The sequence below is a fragment of the Onychomys torridus genome, chromosome 5 (genome assembly GCF_903995425.1).
Source record: "Onychomys torridus chromosome 5, mOncTor1.1, whole genome shotgun sequence".
NCBI lineage: Eukaryota > Metazoa > Chordata > Mammalia > Rodentia > Cricetidae > Onychomys > Onychomys torridus.
The window spans coordinates 88857731-88877883 of record NC_050447.1 but is presented as its reverse complement, the minus strand read 5'-3'; the positions used below and the strand labels follow the sequence as shown (position 1 = coordinate 88877883).

The following is a 20153-nucleotide window of genomic DNA, read 5'->3' as shown; positions in this document are numbered from 1 at the left end:
GCTTTCCTCTCACAGAACTGCCCTCCGGCTGCCCCAGTCTGTGTTTCTTCACTAGCAGGCAGTCCAGTACTTTGGCATCACAATCATGGCAGCCCATGCCAGTTTATGCCTTGCTGACTGTGTGGAGGGACTGGGGAGGAGAGTAGCTCCTAGCATGGTAAGAATGTGTGACTGGGTGTTGGGCTCTGCAGAGCGAAGTCAGCAGATTTTCTATTGTAGTGAGAGGAGAGTGGCTGGGCTCAAAGAGCTTCTTGCCCACACCCCCCGCTGGGTTTGGCTTCAACTGAAGTTGCCCAAGGGTTCACAGCCACAGACTCGGTTGTCTCCCCACAGCTGTGCTGAGGCAGCTGTAGATAGATAGCCCCGTGTCCTCATCCAACTCCAGTGTTTCACGCAGGGCGTTAAACCAGCCGGGCCACGTTAGAGGACCCCGGGATTGTTGGGACCCGCACCGTGACTGGTGTTCTGCCCCTCTCCGTCCATGTCATTGCTGGACTGAGCTGAGGAGGGCAGCTGCTGACTCTTGCTCAAGCCCATGTTTCTGGTAGTTGGTCTCATGCCTGCTCTGAATTGGATAGAGACCCTACATATCTCCTTGAAATCTCAAGGAGAACCAAACATTTGAGGTACACATATTGAGAAATTCAAGAAGACCCGACTTACTAGTACTCGCCATGGCGGGGTTTGTCTTTTGTAGCCCTCAGGAGCCAGGAACATACTGTGTCAAAAAAAAAAAAAAAATCCCAATCTTTTAGGCTTGTTTGCAGTTGGATGGTTTTCTGGGGTGCCATCTCTCCCATTTGGGGTTCCCATTGAGCAGGCTTCACTCTCAAGTGATTTCCTTTAAGCCCTGTGAGGGGTCCTGAAGCTGTGGTTAGTTTGGTGTTGGTTCAGTTCTGAAGATGAAAGTGACGTTGGGCACCTGAAGAGTTCATGGTGCCTTCCTGACCACAGTGCTAGAAATCCTCTGCTGCATTGACTGTTCTGGCATTACTTTCTGCTCCTTTATTTTCCTCATTCTCGTAACTGTCAAAGTGTAGAGTGTAGTCAAAGTCATTAGGTTGAGACAGTTGGTGCCTAGACCTTTGGGACAATGTGTCATTCCACAGCTGGAAGCCATGTGCACTTAACTGGGTGGTGACAAAGAGCCAGGAGGAACAAGGCACACTAGATCTGGTTGTTAAAGGCTTTGCATAACTAAATCATATGAGCAGTAAACTGTGTTTTTGGCTTTGTAATCTTGTTTAAATCAGATGATGATAAGCCATACATTCTTTAGTGTTAGAAAAAGTTTGAAGTTTTACTAAGTATAATTGTTTGTAGTTTCATATCATGATTCCTGAAATAAATTTCTAAGTAGAATGCTAAAGGATACAATATTCCCAAGTGAGAAATAGCTTCTAAATGAGTGTTTTCTTTGCTGAGAAATAATTGCTTTTGACTTCACAAGTTGAAGGACTCATTAAGAGTCGTAACTAGAAGACTCTATTTACAACCCAGGGCTGAGGATATAGCTTAGTAGAATGCTCGCCCAGTTTGCGCCAAGTTCTGGGTTTTATCTCCGACTCCCCTTAAACTAGATGTGGTGGTGCACATCTGTAATCCTAGCACTTGGGAGGATCAGATGTTCAAGGTCATCCTTAGCTACTTAGCAAGTTTGAGATGAGCCTGGAGTACCTGAGACCCTCTGTCAAAGTACTGATTCTCTCAAGCAAGGCCAGCAAGGACATTACTTCAATGAATGAGGTGGGGGATACATCCTCTGCTAAGGGTGGGGAGACTACTTCCTCAGGCAAAACAAACCTTCAGGATCTGAGGGTTCAGTTTCCTGAGTCTTGCTAGAGTCTTCACACATCTCTATCCTGTGTTACAGATTCCCACTGTTTTCCAGTTTGTGCCCTTTATCTACCAACTCCCTTTGAAGCTGGGACTTAATTGCCGTAGAAGTCAGCCAATTGTATAATGAGGACATGGATTTGATTTTCAGTCACTTGTGCTTTCCGGCCACTGGAGAGAAGATTCTCTTCCAGAACATACTCAGACACCTTGAGACTATTTATGTGACTCCGGATCCAGTTAATTTCATCACTGAGCTCATACTTTTCCTTTGTCACTTTATCCAAAAATGCTAGAAACAACCAGCTAGCACTATTGTTTTCTTTAGGCTCAAAACTTTTATGTATAGTCCCTAAATTTGTTGGCTCCTCACAAGAGGTGGATCTGAAGTATCAAATGCATTTATTTTTGCATTATACTTTAAATAGTTCTCAAAATGAACTTTCACAGCTCTCCATGCTACCAGAGGAGCCTTTGGTAACTGTAGGACTCATAGAGTTGGAGAGCCAGCTTGAGATTCCACTAATCCACTAGAGAATTCATCCCCACAGTTCCCTAGAACCACTTCTGGGACCATAGTCTGTATCTGTCAGGGTTTGCTAAAGGAGTGTGTGTGTGTGTGTGTGTGTGTGTGTGTGTGTGTGTGTGTGTGTGTGTGTGTGTAGGTGTGTGTGTGTGTGTAGAGGGGATTTATTAACATGCCTTTCATGATACAGTTCAGGTAGCCCAACAGTGGCTTTCTTACACTGGAGAGGCTGGGAATCCAGTAGTTGTTCAGTTCACAGTGCTGGATGTTTTTGCAGTTCCAATTTGGCACTGAAGGTCTAGTGATGTCCTGGAGAGTTGCTTGTCTTCAGTCTGCACTGGAAACTTGAGCAAGTTGGTTGTTAGTGTTGTAGCAAAAGGACAGATGAGCAGCAAGAGCAGGGCTAGCACACCAGAAGCAAAGCTTCCTTCTTTCATGATCTTTGATGTGAGCCGTGACCTGAAGGTGCTGCCCACCTGCAGGGGTGAGTCTTTCTATTTGAGCTAACCCAGTAAGAAAATCCCTAACCAGAGTGTCCTTGTGTTTTAGTTGACCCAGTCAAGTTGGCAACCAGAATTAGCCATCAAAGGTCTACTCCTTGTCAACTTAACACCCAATCATATCTCCTTATGTCATGCTTAATTTCCAAATGAAAATAATAACAAAATCAGAATTCCATCTGCCATAATATAACCATCTTGCATATTACCACAGATGTACTATGTATTTTAAGTAGGTAGCAAAGTCCTTGAGTGACCTTGAGTCTTTTAGTGTCTCATAACTTAAATATGGTAGTACAGATTGACAGCACTTAGCCACTAATATTATCTCAACCGATGTTACATTGCATAGTAAAGGAATGGAGCAGAAAACACAAAAGTTTGCTTAATTTATGTACATAAATACACACACAGTTTAGATATTTTTAAACAGGATACATAGGAAAGAACCATGTCTGTTACATTTCTCTTTTCTGCCACTAGTCACATGGCATTAGCTGGTATTTATAACCACCTTCCTTTACTACTCATTCTGTATTTCCTCCACCCTCAGCAAGCACCTCAGCAAGTCTTGGTTCTTTTCTTGGAAAGGTTACCGATATTTTCATTCCTGAAGGGTCTGTGCCCTCTGTCATCCTGCCTGGATTAGGCTGTTGGAGTTTGCCATTGACTTTAATCACAGGACATGGTAGCACCAAGACTCCAGCATTATCTATCTTACCTCCATTGTGGGGAAGCAGTCCACTTTCCCCGAGTAGTCTGGGTCAGTCACCCCTCCTCACACTGTTATTCCTTCCTTAGCCTCTTGGTTTAAGGACATCAGAAGCCCAAAGTGGCAGAGGGAGCTCTGAGCTTCCAGCTCAATGGAATGTTTGCTGTGGCTCCTGGCAGAAACAGCCCACACTGGGAAAACAAATTTCTAGACCATCAAAGCATAAAAGGTCACTGGAACAGGACACGTCTTTTTTGTTTTGTTTTTAAGTGGGCCAATAAGGGTGATAATGAGTAGAGCCGTTCTCATTTCCACCCCTGGTTCCTGGACTAGTGAGTCTTTGGTATAGGTGAAAGAGTACCAATACCGGTCAGTGATTCAAAGCATGTAGCCTCTTTCAGAAAACTCTGTCCCAGCCCTCCAGGCTAATGACACCTAATTGGTGCAAAAACTGTGACTTTAAAGGGCCACTCCACTGTCCTATCAAGTCATCTGCTTCAGGATGTCAAAGAACATAGTAAGACCAGTGACTTTCATTATCATGGGACACTGCCACACTTCTTTGGTTATGAAGTGAGTTTCTTGGTCAGAAGCAATACTGTGTGGAATACAGAAGATAAGGCAATCTGTAAGTCCCTAAATGGTAGCTGTGATAGATGCATTATATGCAGGAAAGGCAAATCTATAACCAGAATAAGTATCTACTTCAGTAAGGACAATGTACTATCCTTTTAGTGATGGAAGTAGTCCAGTGTAGTCAACCTGCCACCAAGTTGCTAGCTGAGCACCCTCAGAATGGTACCATATTGGAGGCTCTGTTTTGGTCTCTGCTGCTGGCTGACTTGACACTCAGCAGCAGCCCTAGCCAGGTCAGCTTTGGTGAGTGGAAGTCCATGTTGTTGAACCCAGGCATAACCTCCATCTCCACCATAATGACTGCTTTATTCATGGTCCATTGGGCAATGACAGGAATGATTGATTGTGGAAACAGGTTGACTGCCTACAGAATAGTTGAGCCTGTCTGCTTGTTATGGAACTCTGCTGGCATCACTTTTCAATTAGCATTCACATGTGATGTAAATATCTTAGCACCTTTTGTCCATTAGGACAGTTCTGTCCATATACACCTCCCCTAAATGTCTTTCCTCACCAGTCAGGCTCTTTCCAAGCCACTGACCATTCTGCTAGGCAATTGGCTCCAGCCCATGAATCAGCATTTAATTATCTATCTTGCAAAATGTATGATCATATGCACTGCTTGGCATTCTGCCCACTGTGAGGGTTTCTCTTCCTCAGTGTCCTTCAGGGTTGTCCCAGGAAAGGGCTGTAGTTCTCGGCTGCTGTCCACATATTTATTGTATCTGCAGAGTGTGCAGAACTGTTGGAAACCAGACCCTAGTATTCTCTTCCTCAGCGGATCAATCACTCCATGAAGCTATAGTTGCATGCTTGGAACTTTGTTGCAGGGGAAGGAACCATAAGTGTATCACACCTAACTCATGATGGGCAGTTCAGGTTGCAGAGTAACTTGGTGGCTCATTGTCACACATCCAGTTTCCACTAAGGACTAATAGCAGGCAAGAGTTGTCTCTCAAAGGGAGACTACTTGGCTGTAGATTGGGATAGGACCTTGTTTTATAAAAGCCCCAGGCTTCTCACTGCGATTCACCCAGGGGAGCTGGCTAGAGACTCCAGACAGCATCCCTATCTGCCACTGCCACCTTGAGTACCATTGGATCGATTGGCTCCTATGGCCCAAATGGTGGAGCAGCCTGGACAGCAGCTTGGACTTGTTGATGCTCTCGGCCCTACTCAAAGCCAGAAGGTTTCTGAGTCACTTGGTATATGGGCCAGAGTAACACACCCAAGTGAGGAATTTGCTACTTCAGAATCCGAATAGGCCACTAAACTTCCTCTACTTTCTTGGTGGTGTTAAGGTCCAGGTACTTATCCTTCACATTATTAGGAATATCTCTGCATGCCCTACATCCCTGGACTAAGGTAGGAGGCCCTTGGATTTTGGTTAGATTTATTTCCCATCCTCTGATGCACATTTACATTACCAACAAGTCCAGAGTGGTTGCTCCTTCCTGTTCACTCGGTCTAGTCACTATAATGTCATCAATATAGTGGACCAGTGTGATAGTTTGTGAAAGAGACAGAAGACCAAGATCCCTTCACACTGGAGCTGGACAGGTGGCTCAGTGGTTAAGAGCACTGGCTTCTCTTCTAGAGGACCTGGATTCAATTCCCAGCACTGACATGGCAACTCAACAATCATCTGTAACTCCAGTTCCAGGGGATCCAGTGCCCTCTCTGGCCTCCTTCTGCTCATACATACATACATACATACATACATATATATATACAGGGAAACACTCACACCTGTAAAATAAAAAATAAAATTAACAACAACAAAACCCTTCGAACTAAGTTAAGAATCATAGATCTGGGGAATTAATATACCCTTGAGGTAAAACTATAAAGATATGCTATTGGCCTTGCCAGCTGAAGGCATATTACTTCTGGTGGTCCCAATTAATGGCTATCAAGAAAAAAGCATTTGCTAGATGGAAGCTGTGTACCAAGTTCCAGGAGCTCTGCTTAAGTAAGGACACCACATCTGGTTCAGTTGCTACAGTTGGAGTCACTACTTGGTTAAATTTTCGACTGTCAGCTGTCATTCCCCATGATCCATCTTTCTTCTGCACAGGCCAGATAGGAGAGTTTAAGGGAGATGTGGTAGGGACCTCTACCTCTGTATCCTTCAAGTCTTTGAGGTTGGCATTAATTTCTGCAGTTCCTCCATGGATGTGATACTATTTTGGCTCACCATTTTCTCTGATAGATTGGCTTCTGTTTAACCTTTCCACAGGTCAGGGAACCAGTGTGGGAATTCTGTTAATGTCTAAGCGTAACTATCCCAATTTTGTACTCTAGAACTGGGGAAATAGCCACAGGATGAGTTGAGGACCCACTGGATCCACTGGACCCACTGTGACTTAAATGTCTGTCAAAGTTCCTTTGATCATGTGACCCTGCAAGTCTCTAAGTAGGCCATAATGCTTTTTGGTGTCTCCTAGTACCAGGGCCTGTTTAGAACTAGTGTTTAGCAGGCCCCAGGAAGTCTGATTATTTCTTTCTCCCCAGGTACAGTTGCCCTAGTCAAAGGCTGTAGGTCCTTCCAAAGAAGGATGGGCAGAAGGCTAACATCAAAACTCTTTGGTATTGTAACAAGGTCCCCCTGAAGGGGAACTGACTGGCTTTCCCTTCATTAAAGGGGTTCTGGGTCTGTGAACTGCACAAGTCTGGGAGTTGGTTGATGAACTGTGCTCTCCAATGCAGCCTTTGTTCTGTTGGCTTTAGAGTCTTAGCTGAAAATGGAGGGTTTTAGGTGGTCAGGTTTGTACTTGAGAAGCAGCCCCTCCATGGGTGTGGAGAATGAGTTTGTGATCATTGGCATCAAGGTGCTGGTAACCAAGCTGCCTGCAAGACCAGCCAGTGCTTTTAATTGCCGAACCATCTTTCTGGCCCGAATATGGTTTAATTTTAGTAGAAACAATTATGGTTACTGGAAAAAAGTTTGAATGTTCAGCATGAAGTGTTAATAATGTTTTTCTGAGAGCTGAATATAAGTTTTTTTTTTTTGGGGGGGGGGAGTGTCTTTAAACTATCGACCTTATTTTTTTTTTCTTGATAATTCTATTTCTGCTTAATTCTGGTAGGAAGAAAGCATTGGGACTATCTAAATATAGCTTTGGAAAGAAACTTCTTTTGTGTTTTCAGCTTTTATATGGCTTAGCACGGGGAAGGAATGATTAAAAAGTGTGATGATGTGATCTTGAAATACTTTATATAAGGAGAATTCACTAACCAGCTGTCTTGATTAATTTCTTCCTAATGGACTTATTTTAACGAGACTCTGAAGAGGGGAGCATTTAACTTAGCCACCAGTAGGAAACTAAATGGCTGGCTAATTAAATCAAAGCGACATTTCCTAGCATTTAAATATATCAGCGTTCTGGGTTGGGTACCGTAGTTCAAGTGTCTGCAGAGGCGGGGGTGGTAGGGAGTGTGAAAGGTTAAAGTGGGCTTCACAGGGGCTCTGCCTCCGGCTGAGCAGTGGGGAGGGCACAGGCCTCCCAGAAGCAAGTAGGGCCTTTTTGATGGACATACCCTGGTTGGTTCGAGCTAGTCCTCAGCCTTCTCAGAGGAGACTACATAGACGTGCTGTCCAGGGCTACCTGGTCAGGCAGGAAGAATGCAGTCACTCTTCCAGCTGTGTTAGTCATTGTGAGCTTGGGACGGGCTTCTCTTGTGTTGCTTCATACACCAGGGGCATTTTGTACTATGGTGCCTGGAGCCACATGGTCTGCCTTCAAGCACACAGTCCTGATTTCCCTCCCCCGTGGCTTTGCTGTATGAGCTTGGGCAGGCTCCTGAACCTCAGTTTTACTATCTGTGAGTAGGGGTAATGATTAACTGATGTAATGGTTTTCGATTGTGGTTGGTCCTGGGAAAGGTTTATTGCAGGCACCCTTGGCAGTTGGTCACCAGCACTGCTATCTTTGACACCAGCTCCCAAGGGTGGAAAAGCAAATGCTAGCCTGCTCTTCAGGGCATTTGTTTTGTGTAGGTGAGGAGTTACAATTTCCTTTGCCTGGTCTTACTTTTTCTATCTGTTTTGGGAGGCCTGGGCTGGCAATGGAATGAATTCATCTGTAGTTGCTGGACAAAACATAGAGATTTCTACACCTTTAGATTTCGACAGTTCCATATATATATAACACCATATATATAAAACATCAGTGTATATGTTCTTTGGAAAGAAAGGAGCTGAGAGTCCAAGTTATTATTTGTGGTATCTGAGAACCAAAGATCATGCTGTCAAATGCTGTTAACATCCCCGCTCCGCCATCCCCTGCTCATCCTTCCCTCCAGAAAAGCAGGCAAGGATAGAAGTAGTAATTATTAGTTTCTCCTTCATGCACATTTTCTGGAAATAACTGGAAACACTAAAAAGGATCATGCTGTTAGCTCATGTGTGGAGATCTGAAGACAACACAGGAGTTGGTTCTCTCTACCATGTGGGTCCCAGGGATTGAACTCAGGTAATTGACTTGGGGGCAAATGCCTTTCCCTGCCAAGCAACCTTTTGTACCTCAAATGCACTGTCTTTCAGGCCTTGCATTAATTAGACTTGAATGTGTCCTAAAGCCTTGAGTTTAAGATTCAGTGAATTTATTAATTAATTAGTGTGTTGTGTCATTTGTTTATGCTGAGCACATGAGGGTAGATGAGGGCATGCCGTGGTCCATGTGCATAGGTCAGAGGATGACCCCTGGGGCCAGTCCTCACTTTTGCCTTGTTTGAGACAGTGCTCACATTTGCATACACCATGCTGCCTGTTCTGTGAGCTCAGGGGATATTCTGACTCTGCTCCCATCTCACCATAGGAGTGCTGGAAGTGCAGACCCACCTTTATGTGAGTTCTGGGGATTTGAACTCAGATCCTTATTCTTGCATAGCGAACACTTTGCCTGCTGAACTGTCACCCCTAAAGTCTTGAGTTTTGTATTTTCTTTTTTAACTTTTACATTTATTTTATGCATGTCTGGTGTTCCAGGGGGTCAGAAGAGGGCATCAGATTCCTTGAAACTGAAGTTATGGATGGTTATGAGCCATCATATGGGTGTTAGGAACTGAACTCCATTCTGCTGCAACAAGTGCTCTTAACAAGCCATCACTCAGTCCTTAAGTTTATATAGCTTTTTTCTTTTTAAATCTTGGTATAATCACCATTTTTGTTATAAATTTTCATAGAATTCATTACTTTATAAAATCTTATGTCTCCAATTTTTCCTTATATAACCCTTCCCCTTCTCCTTCTGGAAACCCCGAGAATGTCCCTTAGGCCTGGCATGACTAGGCTAGAACTCTCCCACAGAGCATCCCTCAACCCTCCCTCATATCTCCCTTGCAGGATCTCTTGGGAGAGAACATAACAGAGCCTGCCTTCCCTTGCCAGGTCTGAGGAAGGGTGTCCTAGAGCCAGAGTGCATAGCAATTGTGCATTCTTAATTCTGTGTTTCTCTTAATACAGTGTGTGCACTTGACTGTCCATTTCTCATTACTGGAGGACGAGAAAGTTCTCAGAGCTTAAGTCTAGTGGTCCTATGAAGAGGCCCTGTAGTGAGGTGGGAGCTGTGTTGGTATCTTGTCTGGAGCCCCTGCTGCCTTGTTTCAGATGAGCTAGAGACTTCCTTGACTCTGGATTTACTCATACTCAGCCAATGCCAGGGTGTGTTGCTACACCCAGTTTTAGTCTTGACAAACTACCGAGCCTGTTTAACTGGTGAAGGGTGTTTTAATTTGGTGCTTTGGGGGCTGTCCCTGGATGATCTGAGTTCCACAGTGCCCTGTGTCATCTCGGCCAGCTTCCAGGGTGGACTGTGTGGATCAGCTGGAGCCTCTTCCCCTGCTTCAGGCCCGTTTTCCTTTCTTATTGCCAAGGAAGTTGTCGACTGGATGTTTGGGTTTTGAGGACTCTGGGGAATAATTTTGTTCTGTACTTAGATTCGCATTCTGGGACATCTTGGCTTTCCCCCATCACCTGATGGCGAGAAATGGCAGACCAAGCCAGGCAGAAACGTACAGGGAAGTATTTCTCCTTCTCTGGTGCCTCCAGGAAGGACTCAGTGAAGGCCCTGCGGCTGTCAAGGTCTTTGAACCTCAAAAGATCCACTGCAAGAGTCAGCAAAAGGCAGGTTGGTACAGAACTTTCTGACCCCTTTAAACTTCCTTGAGAGTTGAAAAAAACCTCTTATTCTTTTCTGTGTTTATTCCTTAACATTCTTTAAACAAAAGCTTCTAAAGTAGTTTGAACACCTCTGTCTTCAGTCTTACAGGTGTTTTCTGGGCTCCTCATTTCTGTGTGTTATTTGTGTGTCTGTTCAGTTCTTACACAAGTGTCAAAGCTGTGTCTTACAAATAACACTTGTCACGTTACTAGAAGATTCCAGTTTCTCAGGTGTAACCTCCCAAATAGGACTTTAAGGGATATATTTATATTACCAAAACATCCTGCAAAGAGGACTAAATAACTTTTACATGCAGCAAAATGCTGGATTACAGTAAGCTAGTGTGTTCACTTTCCTAGAAGTACTATTTCATAGAGTTGTAGTACAGTTTATTTCTTCTGCTTTCAAAGTACTGAATGAAAATGATAGGAAGTAGGTGTGGCTATGCTTTCTTGACATTTTATTTTACTGTTTGTATGCTGTTATATAAATTTAGGCTGTTCAAACAAGACGAGCTTGCTCTGCATCCCAGCTGTGCCAGTAGTGATGCTTCTCTGGGCACAAGCCCCCTGGTTCCTTGCTGGGTGAAGTCTGCCTCAGCATCCTCATCTTCTCAGCATCTGCCAAACCAGTGCTGCCTGTGTTCTGCTCAGTGTTGAGTATTTCCAGTTTCTCCTTCCTGCCTTTACAGTCACAGAGGCCATTTGTATGCTGGAAGCAAATCAGAGACATTCTGAATCCTATTTATTTAACTTTTTGAGAAATGATCTCATGTAACCCAGGCTGACCTCAAACTCTATGTAAATTGAGGATGGCCTTCAGCTTCCAATCCTCCTGCCTACGCCTCCCAGATTCTAGGGTTATGGGTGTGGGCCACCACTCCCAGTTTATATAGCTTCTTGTATGCTAGACAAGTACTACCAACTGAGTTACAGCCTCAGCCTTCTAATTATTTTATAAATGAATTATTTATATATAATGTGTTTATAAATATTTTACAAAATTATTGTTTATAAATTTCAGCAGAGATCACAATAGCAGATGTTTTGCAGTTAAATACTTTTAGCATTCCTGATTTATTTCTACTGATAATATTTTGTTTGGATCAGTGTAATTTGATGAATCCTAAAGCCTGTTATCTGTCTGTCTGTCTGTCTGTCTGTCTAATTAAGCCCTCTACATAGAGTACATGGAATGTAACAGGAATGAGGAGATCAAGGCATAGCCTTGAAGCATCATTGATGATTCCATAGGTGGAGGTTTTCTCCCCTGGCTAAGCAGGAAGTGAAACTGCCTGACCCTGCAGGCGCACATCTGTGGGCTGGTGTTTGACACCTGAGTGTTTTGGTCTCAGGTAGCAGTCTGAAAAGGACTGTGGCAACTTTGTGGTGTCAGACCAGTCCTGCCAGAATCTGGTTTGTTAGTTGAACTGTACCGTGCCCTTCTAACCCCCTGCCCTCATCCTTCTCGTTGCTCATCCCAGGGGTAATGGTGACATTGTCCTGTTCTCGTAAACACACTTGTAAGTGATTAAATTCTGAGCTGTTAGCAAGATGGTGTGAATATTCATCCTAAATATGAGATGTGGCTTTTGGAAGGTTGCATGAGGACATGGGTTCACGAGAAACACTCATCCTGTGTGAAGACACGATGAGTGTTTGTTTCTGACATCACGTAACACTGGCAAAAGAGAAAGCAGTTTCCTTTGCTCTAAAGCAGGAAGCAGCCCCTCGACAGAGCATGGTTTTCCTGTCTGGAGCCAGCATGTCACTCATAGAAATGCTAAAGTTGGAACTGTTTTGTTTACATTCCTGGGAAAAGGAGGTGTGGTTAGAAAAGTGATGCTCCCTCAGATTTGTCAAGATAATTGAGATCATGTATTGAATTGAAAAGATAGCATCTGGTGGTACCAATCTGCAATCCTAGCATTGTGATGACCTCGCCAACTCGATAACCCATGAGAGACTAATGGTCACTTGTGGGGACAGTCTCCTGGAGGAAGACGTGATGGGTTTATTTTATAGGATGCATGGTCCAAAGTTCTCAGCAAAATCTGAAAATAGTTCTTTATTTTCATATTTATTTATTTTATGTGTATGAGTGTTTGGCTTGCTTGTATGTATGTACTTTATTGTTTGGTACCTATGGAGGTCGGGAGAGGGTGCTTGATCCTCTAGAACTGGAATTTAGGATGGTTGTGAGCCACCATGGGGGTGCTGGGAACCTAACCAGGCCCTCTGGAAGAGCAACTAATGCTCTTAACCACTGAGCTATCTCTCCAGCTCCCTTACTTAACTTTCAAGCCCCTTTGTCCCAATACAATGGAGGTTTGGGGTTCTGTCTTTGTGTATAAGTATACATGGACTGTATGAAGTCAGCATACCCAAGTGTGTTGTCTTATGATCGTCCCTGTTACTAAAAGTGATATGGAATAGAATTATAGCCAGTTGGATTTAGTTTTGTACCATAATTACGTTATTTTTAAAGATTGTGTGTGTGTGTGTGTGTGTGTGTGTGTGTGTAGAGTACCCTCAGTAACCAGAAGAGGGCATTAGAAACTGGAACTGAACTTATAGATGATTGTTAGCTGCTGTGTGGGTGCTGGGAACTGAAGCCAGCTCCTTTAAAAGAGCAGTAGTGCTGAGCAGCTGAGCCATATCTCCAACTCCCACAGTTGTATTTTTGAATCTTTATCTCTACTGTGGATACTGCCACGTGTAGTTAATGGAAAATGCAGATAAATAGATCTGCAAGAACTATAGAACTTATGTATGTTCTGGCGAAATGTCCTATTAGGAAGCTACTTGCTAGGAATATATGAAAGTATGTTTGTTTGTTTGTTTGTTTGTTTATAAGGTGACAGTAATTTTATCTGCCTTTTTCATTTGTAAAAGAAATAATGACTTAAGACTCCTAAATGGACCGTGTAAGTGTGACTTTTCTTCACTGGCAGAATTACATCTTGGCCCTAGAGAAAAAGGTGGTACTGGCAGCTGATGGCTCCCTGACCTACAGGAGAAATGTTTTCCTGATGAGTCTTGTGACACCATTGTGTCGCTGTGTAAATATTAAGATATATGGATCTTAATTTCTACTTATTCCTGTGTTTTACTTGGAGTTTTTGCTTCCTTAGCAACCTCAGTTAATGTGTGTTTTAAATATGTATACAACTGAATTATTCAAGGGTGACATCTAATTTTTTAAATATTTAATTTTGACTTTCCCATAGGCAATTAGGTAAAAATGTACATTTATCAACAGTACTCAGGATAGTTTAAGCCACAAATCCCAAACAAATCGGAAATATTTGCTTCCCTCTGATTACTTTATGACAGATACTCTTTGCTCTAAACTAAGCTTTCCCTGCTGAGAAATTCCCAGTTTTTAATCCTCATTGGAGTGACCTAGGCTCTATGTGGGGGCCGGATTTTAACCACAAAGCTGTGAATGGACTAAAATGGGGTATAAAAAGTGATACAGACAAGAAGGAAAAGAATTACTAATGTAACTTTATTCATTTAAATTAGGATTCCCTTGCTTAGCATACATTAAAACCCTGGATTTAGCCCCCAGCATCACATATACTGGGCTTGGTGGTGCAGGCCTGTAATTCTAGGGTTATCTATCCTCTGCTACACAGGAAGTTTGAGGCCAGCCTGGGCTATGTGAGACCTTGTCTTACAAACACCTCCACTTTCCCACCAGAAATGATGATGTCTTGATTTCAGTATTAACTCTTTATCATCTTACCTCACGCTACAGACAGCTATTGACCTGGCTGTATATCCCTGTAGCATAGAGACACTTGCTTCCCCAGCCACTCCCTGGAAGGGAGTGGTGAGTATTGACAAAATACCAGTACACATTGCAGTTGGGTAAGAGATGGGTAGGGAGTGACCAACTCTACTTTGATGCAGTCCTACAGAATTATATCGTAAAAGCTAAAAGAAGGTTCATGGTCACAGTAATCATTTTAAACACTAGAAGGAACCCCAGCACTGGCAATGTTAAATGTTCACTTTTCAGTGGATACAGCTTGGAGCCAGAGGGGCTTGCTCTGCGTCCTGCCTCTGCTGGTCGTGAAGCTTCTCTAGGCACAAGCCCCTGATTCCTTGCTGGGTGATATCTGTCTGTTTTGGGGGTTAGCTTCTCAGCATCTGCTGAGCCAATGCTGCGTTTGTTCTTATATTGCACTAAGTTTATGAACAAGTGGGGTTTGTGGGTAAATGCTAACCAGTCTAACCATAGAAATTAACGAATACTTAGAAACTTTTGTTTTGGCAGGGTTTCTATTGCCGAAATGAAACTCCATGACTGAAAAGCAAGTTATGGAGGAAAGGGTTTATTTGGCTTATGCTTCCTTATTACTGTTCATCACCAAAGGAAGTCAGGACAGGAATTCAAGCAGGGCAGGAACCTGGAGGCAGGAGTTGATGTAGAAGCCATGGAGGAGTGTTACTTACTGGCTTGCTCCCCATAGCTTGCTCAGCCTGCTTTCTTATAGAACCCAGGACCACCAGCCCAGGGATGGCACCACCCACCATGGGCTGGACCCTCCCCATCAATCACTAATTAAGGAAATGCCTTTCAGCCAGAACTTACGGAAACATTTTTTCAATTGAGGCTCCTTTCTGTGATGACCCCTGCTTGTGTCAAGTGGACAGAAAAACAACCAGTACAACATCCCTATCTATTTAAAATTTAACACGAGTGCTAACTGACTCAGTCATCACATTTTGACGGACTCATCTCTGCCTGAATCGCTTCTGGTATCTCCTTCATTTTTCAGAGGTTCAAGGCTCGACAATCACGAAGCAAGATGAGGATCAGCACTTTGTGGTCTCGTTTGCCAGGTGCTCCCTGATTAGAAGTGCTGGATGGAGCCCTGTGGCAGGACAGACAGGGCTGGGCCTTGGCCTTTCTGCTGTTTAGTGGCCAGGAAGAACCCCTTCCTTCTGGTTCTTACCTTTTTTCTTTTTATGAGTCTTGGCAGCTTCCCTTGGCCTTTGGAGAACTCAACACAGCCCTTGGACACTAGTCTCTTCTAGTCCCTCCCACCAAGGCCTTCTGCTAAAGCATTCCATGGACAACCCAGCATGTACCCCATCCTTGCGAGCTGAGTCCTACCTGCCAGGTGCCTCTTCCAGCTGACTCTGGGGTTTGGATGGCTCAGTTTCCCTCCTTCAGCATGCTTCTTTCTCCAGGCTTGGCCCCTCCATGGTGTACTAGCCACCTTAGGTCTTCTGTGCTGGGGATCTGTTTTCCCTGGGGGGTCTTTGCTAGTGTACATCAAGTGATATTCAGAATTGAATAAATTAGGCTGGGGATGACTTTGGAAAACTCTCTCTGAGTAATATTGTATGTAATGTGACACCTTCCTAGGCTTTAATGAACACCATTATGTGTTTTCATGTCCTTGTACCAAAGGCTATAAAATCTAAACAATCTTCTTAGAAAGTGGATGTGGCTAAGTTTTTTATTATTTGGTTTTTGATCTCCAGGAAAGTTAAATGAAGGTGAAAAAAAATAGGTAGCAGTGATGTGTTAATTAGCAAAATTTCATGGTTTGGAGCCACTGGAATAAATAGTTATCAGTTAATTTAAGGACACAAAGTGGGTTTTTATTTTGACAAAGATTCTTTCATCACCAAATGAATCGCAGACTCCCACAGACATCTTTGAATTCCAACTTTTCTTTCTCTGTCTTTCACCTTGAAACGTAGGGAAGCACAGAATGGTATTCAAAAGCGTCCACTGTTTTAATGTGGCGTTTTATTTGTGTTTCTGCCAAGGCTGTGCCAGACCTGGGCACTGTGTATAAAGGTTAGAGTCAAAGTTTGCACCTGGACATGATTCCATCCCGAGGGAAATAGAGGGAAGGTGCCAGCTTGGCCACCCCACTCTCCAGGCGCAGGTTTGAATATTCTGTAAATGGCACCACCCTCATGGCACGTCCCCCTCAGGCTTCCAGGGGTGCCTTTGCTGGGCACTTTGCAAGTTTCTCCCCAGGATCTGTTCCCAGGTCTGAGCTTGCTAACAAGGCTTCCTGCAGATAGCTGTGGAGACTCCTCCTGCAGCCCTGAGTTGACACAGTGCAGGTCCTCTTAGTTCTCACTCAGCATGCACGCGATTAATGAAAAGGACAGTCCCAGCCATCTCTGCAGGCACATGTAGGTCCCTATTACCAGATGTTTAATTATTGTCGTTAGGAAGCATTTGAAATACCTGGCTAGTTCTGAAAGAAGAACTGGCAGGGGAAGCAGACCCCTGTGAGTCTTGTCAGATTGGTCCTTTTGTGTGCAAGAATTCAAGAGACAGTGGACGGAGCGAGACTCCCGCCAGCTCTGTGGAAAGAGGTCATATTTAGACTGCCGTCCTCTGAAGCCCGCTTGTTCTTTCTGCCATTACATTCGTCCCTTGATTTCTTTCCTAGTGGAAGATTTAATTACTATGAAAACTTGGACACTGATAGTTGCACCTTCAGTAACCATATTTAAGCTCTTTACAGACAGTATGTCATATATGATCGTAATATTTCCTGGAATTTAGGTTAGGCATCTCAAGGAAATATTGAGCGGATTATGCTGTAGATGGAGGTACACTTTATCTTACAGGTGAAAGCTAACTACTGAGTTGGAGAGGCCAAAAAGAGCCCCAGAGAGAACAGATAATACATCTTATAGTCAGTCCATGAACGCTGAGGTTCTTACAGCCCATTAGAAGTTTTAAGTCCTCCTTGGCTGAATATAAGGCCAGCCTGGGATATATGAGACTTTGTCTTAAAACAAAACAAAACACAAAATATTTCCTTATTTTTTTCTTCAACCTCCAATTCGTGTACCATAAGACATTTTGCCTGTATGAGAGGTGTATTTCTGGGCTATCCTTCTCTAATATTTGATTGAGCTCCTATTGAAGATTATAATCAGGGAATTCATTCTGATGTGCACAGGGTATCTCTGTGATTGGTGCCTTGTCTTACCACATTGCTCCTGGCCCTTGATTTTGTTTGTTCTCACACTTTGGTTTGTTTTTAGGATTGGGTTTTAGGACTATGTAGCTCAGACTGTCTTGATGAAACAGGTAGCAATCCTCCTGCATCAGGGGCCCCGGTGCTGTGATTAAAGGGGTGGTGCCATGGTGCCTGGCTAGTTCCTCCCTCTTCTGAGGCTTGTCTTTACAGGATGGTTAATTTCTTAGAAACCGAATTCCTTCTTAGGTTACGTATGGCCATACTGCCCCCTGGTGTTTTCTCTGTGCCTTGTTCATGCTTGCTCTTAGATGAAAACGGCTGTATCCTTCGGTTGCTGCCCAGGTTGCTGCCCAGACAGCGAAGGTGTCCTCTTTGTTTCTAGGGCTGCCATTCCCTGTGCACGCTCTCAATGTGTTCTGGGTTTTTGGACAGTACTTACGTCCTGCACATATTCCATTTTCCTCCATTCCTGTCCCATGTCAGCTCCTACCCTCTATTTGCCTTGGAGAAACATAAGTTAGAGCAATGCCAATAGGAGATTTCTGAATAAAACACACAAAGAAACCATTGGGAACTCAACTGCTACAAAGATATATAAAAACATACACTTTGAAAGAGCCAAGCGGGTGGCCCTAAAAGGTACATTATAATACTGTATTTGTGTTGTATACAGTTCAGACTCCATTTTTTAAAAGTAATGATGGTTGAGTATGGGCTAAGGTCATTCTTATTCATTCATTCATTCATTCATTCATTCATTTGAATGGACCCATCTTAAAATTGCCAGTATAACACAGCTAAGGTTGTAGAGTGAGTGTGTTAAAGCACGTAACATCTCTTGGTCATATAATGGAAGTAGAGTTTTTTCTTAACAGATTAAACAAACAAACAAACATGTTTGAGTGGCCAATACAGCCAACCCTGAACACCTGTGAAGTTTGCATCCATGAATTCAACCCCAGGTCAGAAATCTTCTTGAAGAACCAAAATAAAACCAGACCCCATTAAGGATGCAGACTTTCCTCTCTCTTTGTTCTTCTATGAACAGTGTAACATGGCCGCTTTATCAGTAGCACTTTAATGGTCCTATTAGATGTTGTGTGATGCAGACATGATTTAGTGTAAGCAGGAGGGGGTCAGTGCTTCTTGCCTAGCTTAGACCAATACAGTGCTTGTGTAGCATGCACCAGTACATTGACACCATGTATCCAATACCAGGCGCTGACTCTTCCAGGAGCCTGATTTTTGCCCTGAAGTTGCATTTGCCTGTCATCGGAGTCAGAGGCAGCAGAATCTGCTTCCTTGGCCAGAGGCTGTGGACACACTGTGGCCTTCTCATGGTCCTGTGGGGCAGCCTAGTCCGAGGCCAAGTATCTCTGTGCATTTTCTTGTAGAGCCAGGCCAATCTAAGTACCTTCCTCTTTCTTCAAAGAATGTCAGCTCTTGGCCATGGCTAGGCCATTCAGGCTCTGCTTTCTGCTCCCAGAATTCATTGCAGGAGCTGTCTGGTCCAAAGGAGAGAGTTTGTCTAAAGAAGGGAGGAAAGAGTCCAGTCCTTTTGGTGATGGTTACCAATCTCTGGGGACGGAGGAAGCCGTTATTGAGTGTGGGGGCGGAAGCTACTGACATTCATCTTTGCTGGACCATAGGCTTAGGAAGGGACAGTGGCTGGTTCATGTCGACACTTATGAACGCGCCTTTTCTGTTTCAGTAGTTCCGCCCCCACACTTGGAACATACTTTGTTCTCTCTAAAATTAAGCAGCCTTGTTCCAGCCCAGGGCATCTTTTCTTCTTATTATCCTCCCTCAGAGCTCTGAGCTTTGCCACACAAGTGAGACTTTCTCTGTCACACCTCCACCTCACCATCCCCGTTTTCTTTAGCTGTTAACTTTTAAACAGTTCCTGACAAGTCTGCTCATGAGTTTTGTACACACTCTTCTCTCTGATTGAGGAGTCTGAGTAATCACTGTCCATGGCTGGAGTTAGACTCGGGCTGACTTAGTCCCTTCCGCAGAATCTGCCTGTTCCTTTGATGCTGTTTTGGGAACCTGTGAATGCAGAGAGAGGCACATCTTCTCCGTGCTCCATATGAGTGAGGCCACTACAGCCTCAGTGAACAGTGCAGGAAGTGTAGGTTATTGTGAGGATGTCTGCTGGGACTTTCTGTGCCTTGGTTTTGCCTGTTCCTTCAGGGATACTAACTAACCAGGCCTAACTCTTAGTGTTTCAATCACACAATTACAACATGAAGTGTGAAATTTGCAAAGGAGGGGTAGGAAGTGGAACAGGAATCGTGGGACTTCTGAGGAAAACCTGAAATGCATGTAGGAGGAAGGTGACCAGTTTGTGGTTTGGTTCTGTCCTTTCCCACGCAGAATGTGAAGGGCCTAAGGAAGTGAACATGGTGCAGCCTTACCACAGGCCTCTCCTCAGTACACACTGTTGGATCTAGGCCCAGCCAGCCCTGGGCAGGGTTCCCTGTGCTTGCTAAGTGTGGTTTAGTGCTGACGTCCACTCTCTGGGAACACGGTGGTTCTACACAGGGCAGTGATTATTCCTAGTGTCCCACGTCCCAGTGTAGCCCCATGCTAGCCCTGGACCTAGGGAGGCATCCATGTTCTGCCTCAGGTGAAGAGAGCCAAGTGGCATCTGAGGAGGGCCTGGGAGTCGTCTGTGCTAGCGGGATTTACTAGCATCCTGAAGACTGTTGTCACATTGTGTCGGCCAGGGAGAACTCCAGGTCCATGGATGCCCAGACTGGTAGTCCCAGTGGTTACTGAGGGTGGGGAGCATGGCAATGGTATG

At 44.1% G+C, this 20153-nt stretch overlaps 1 protein-coding gene across 7 annotated transcripts in view; it reads left to right on the top strand.

Moving 5' to 3' along the window:
- Pard3 (par-3 family cell polarity regulator) overlaps positions 1-20153 on the top strand; it is a 539860-nt gene that overhangs the window by 95557 nt on the left and 424150 nt on the right. The window lies entirely within an intron of this gene.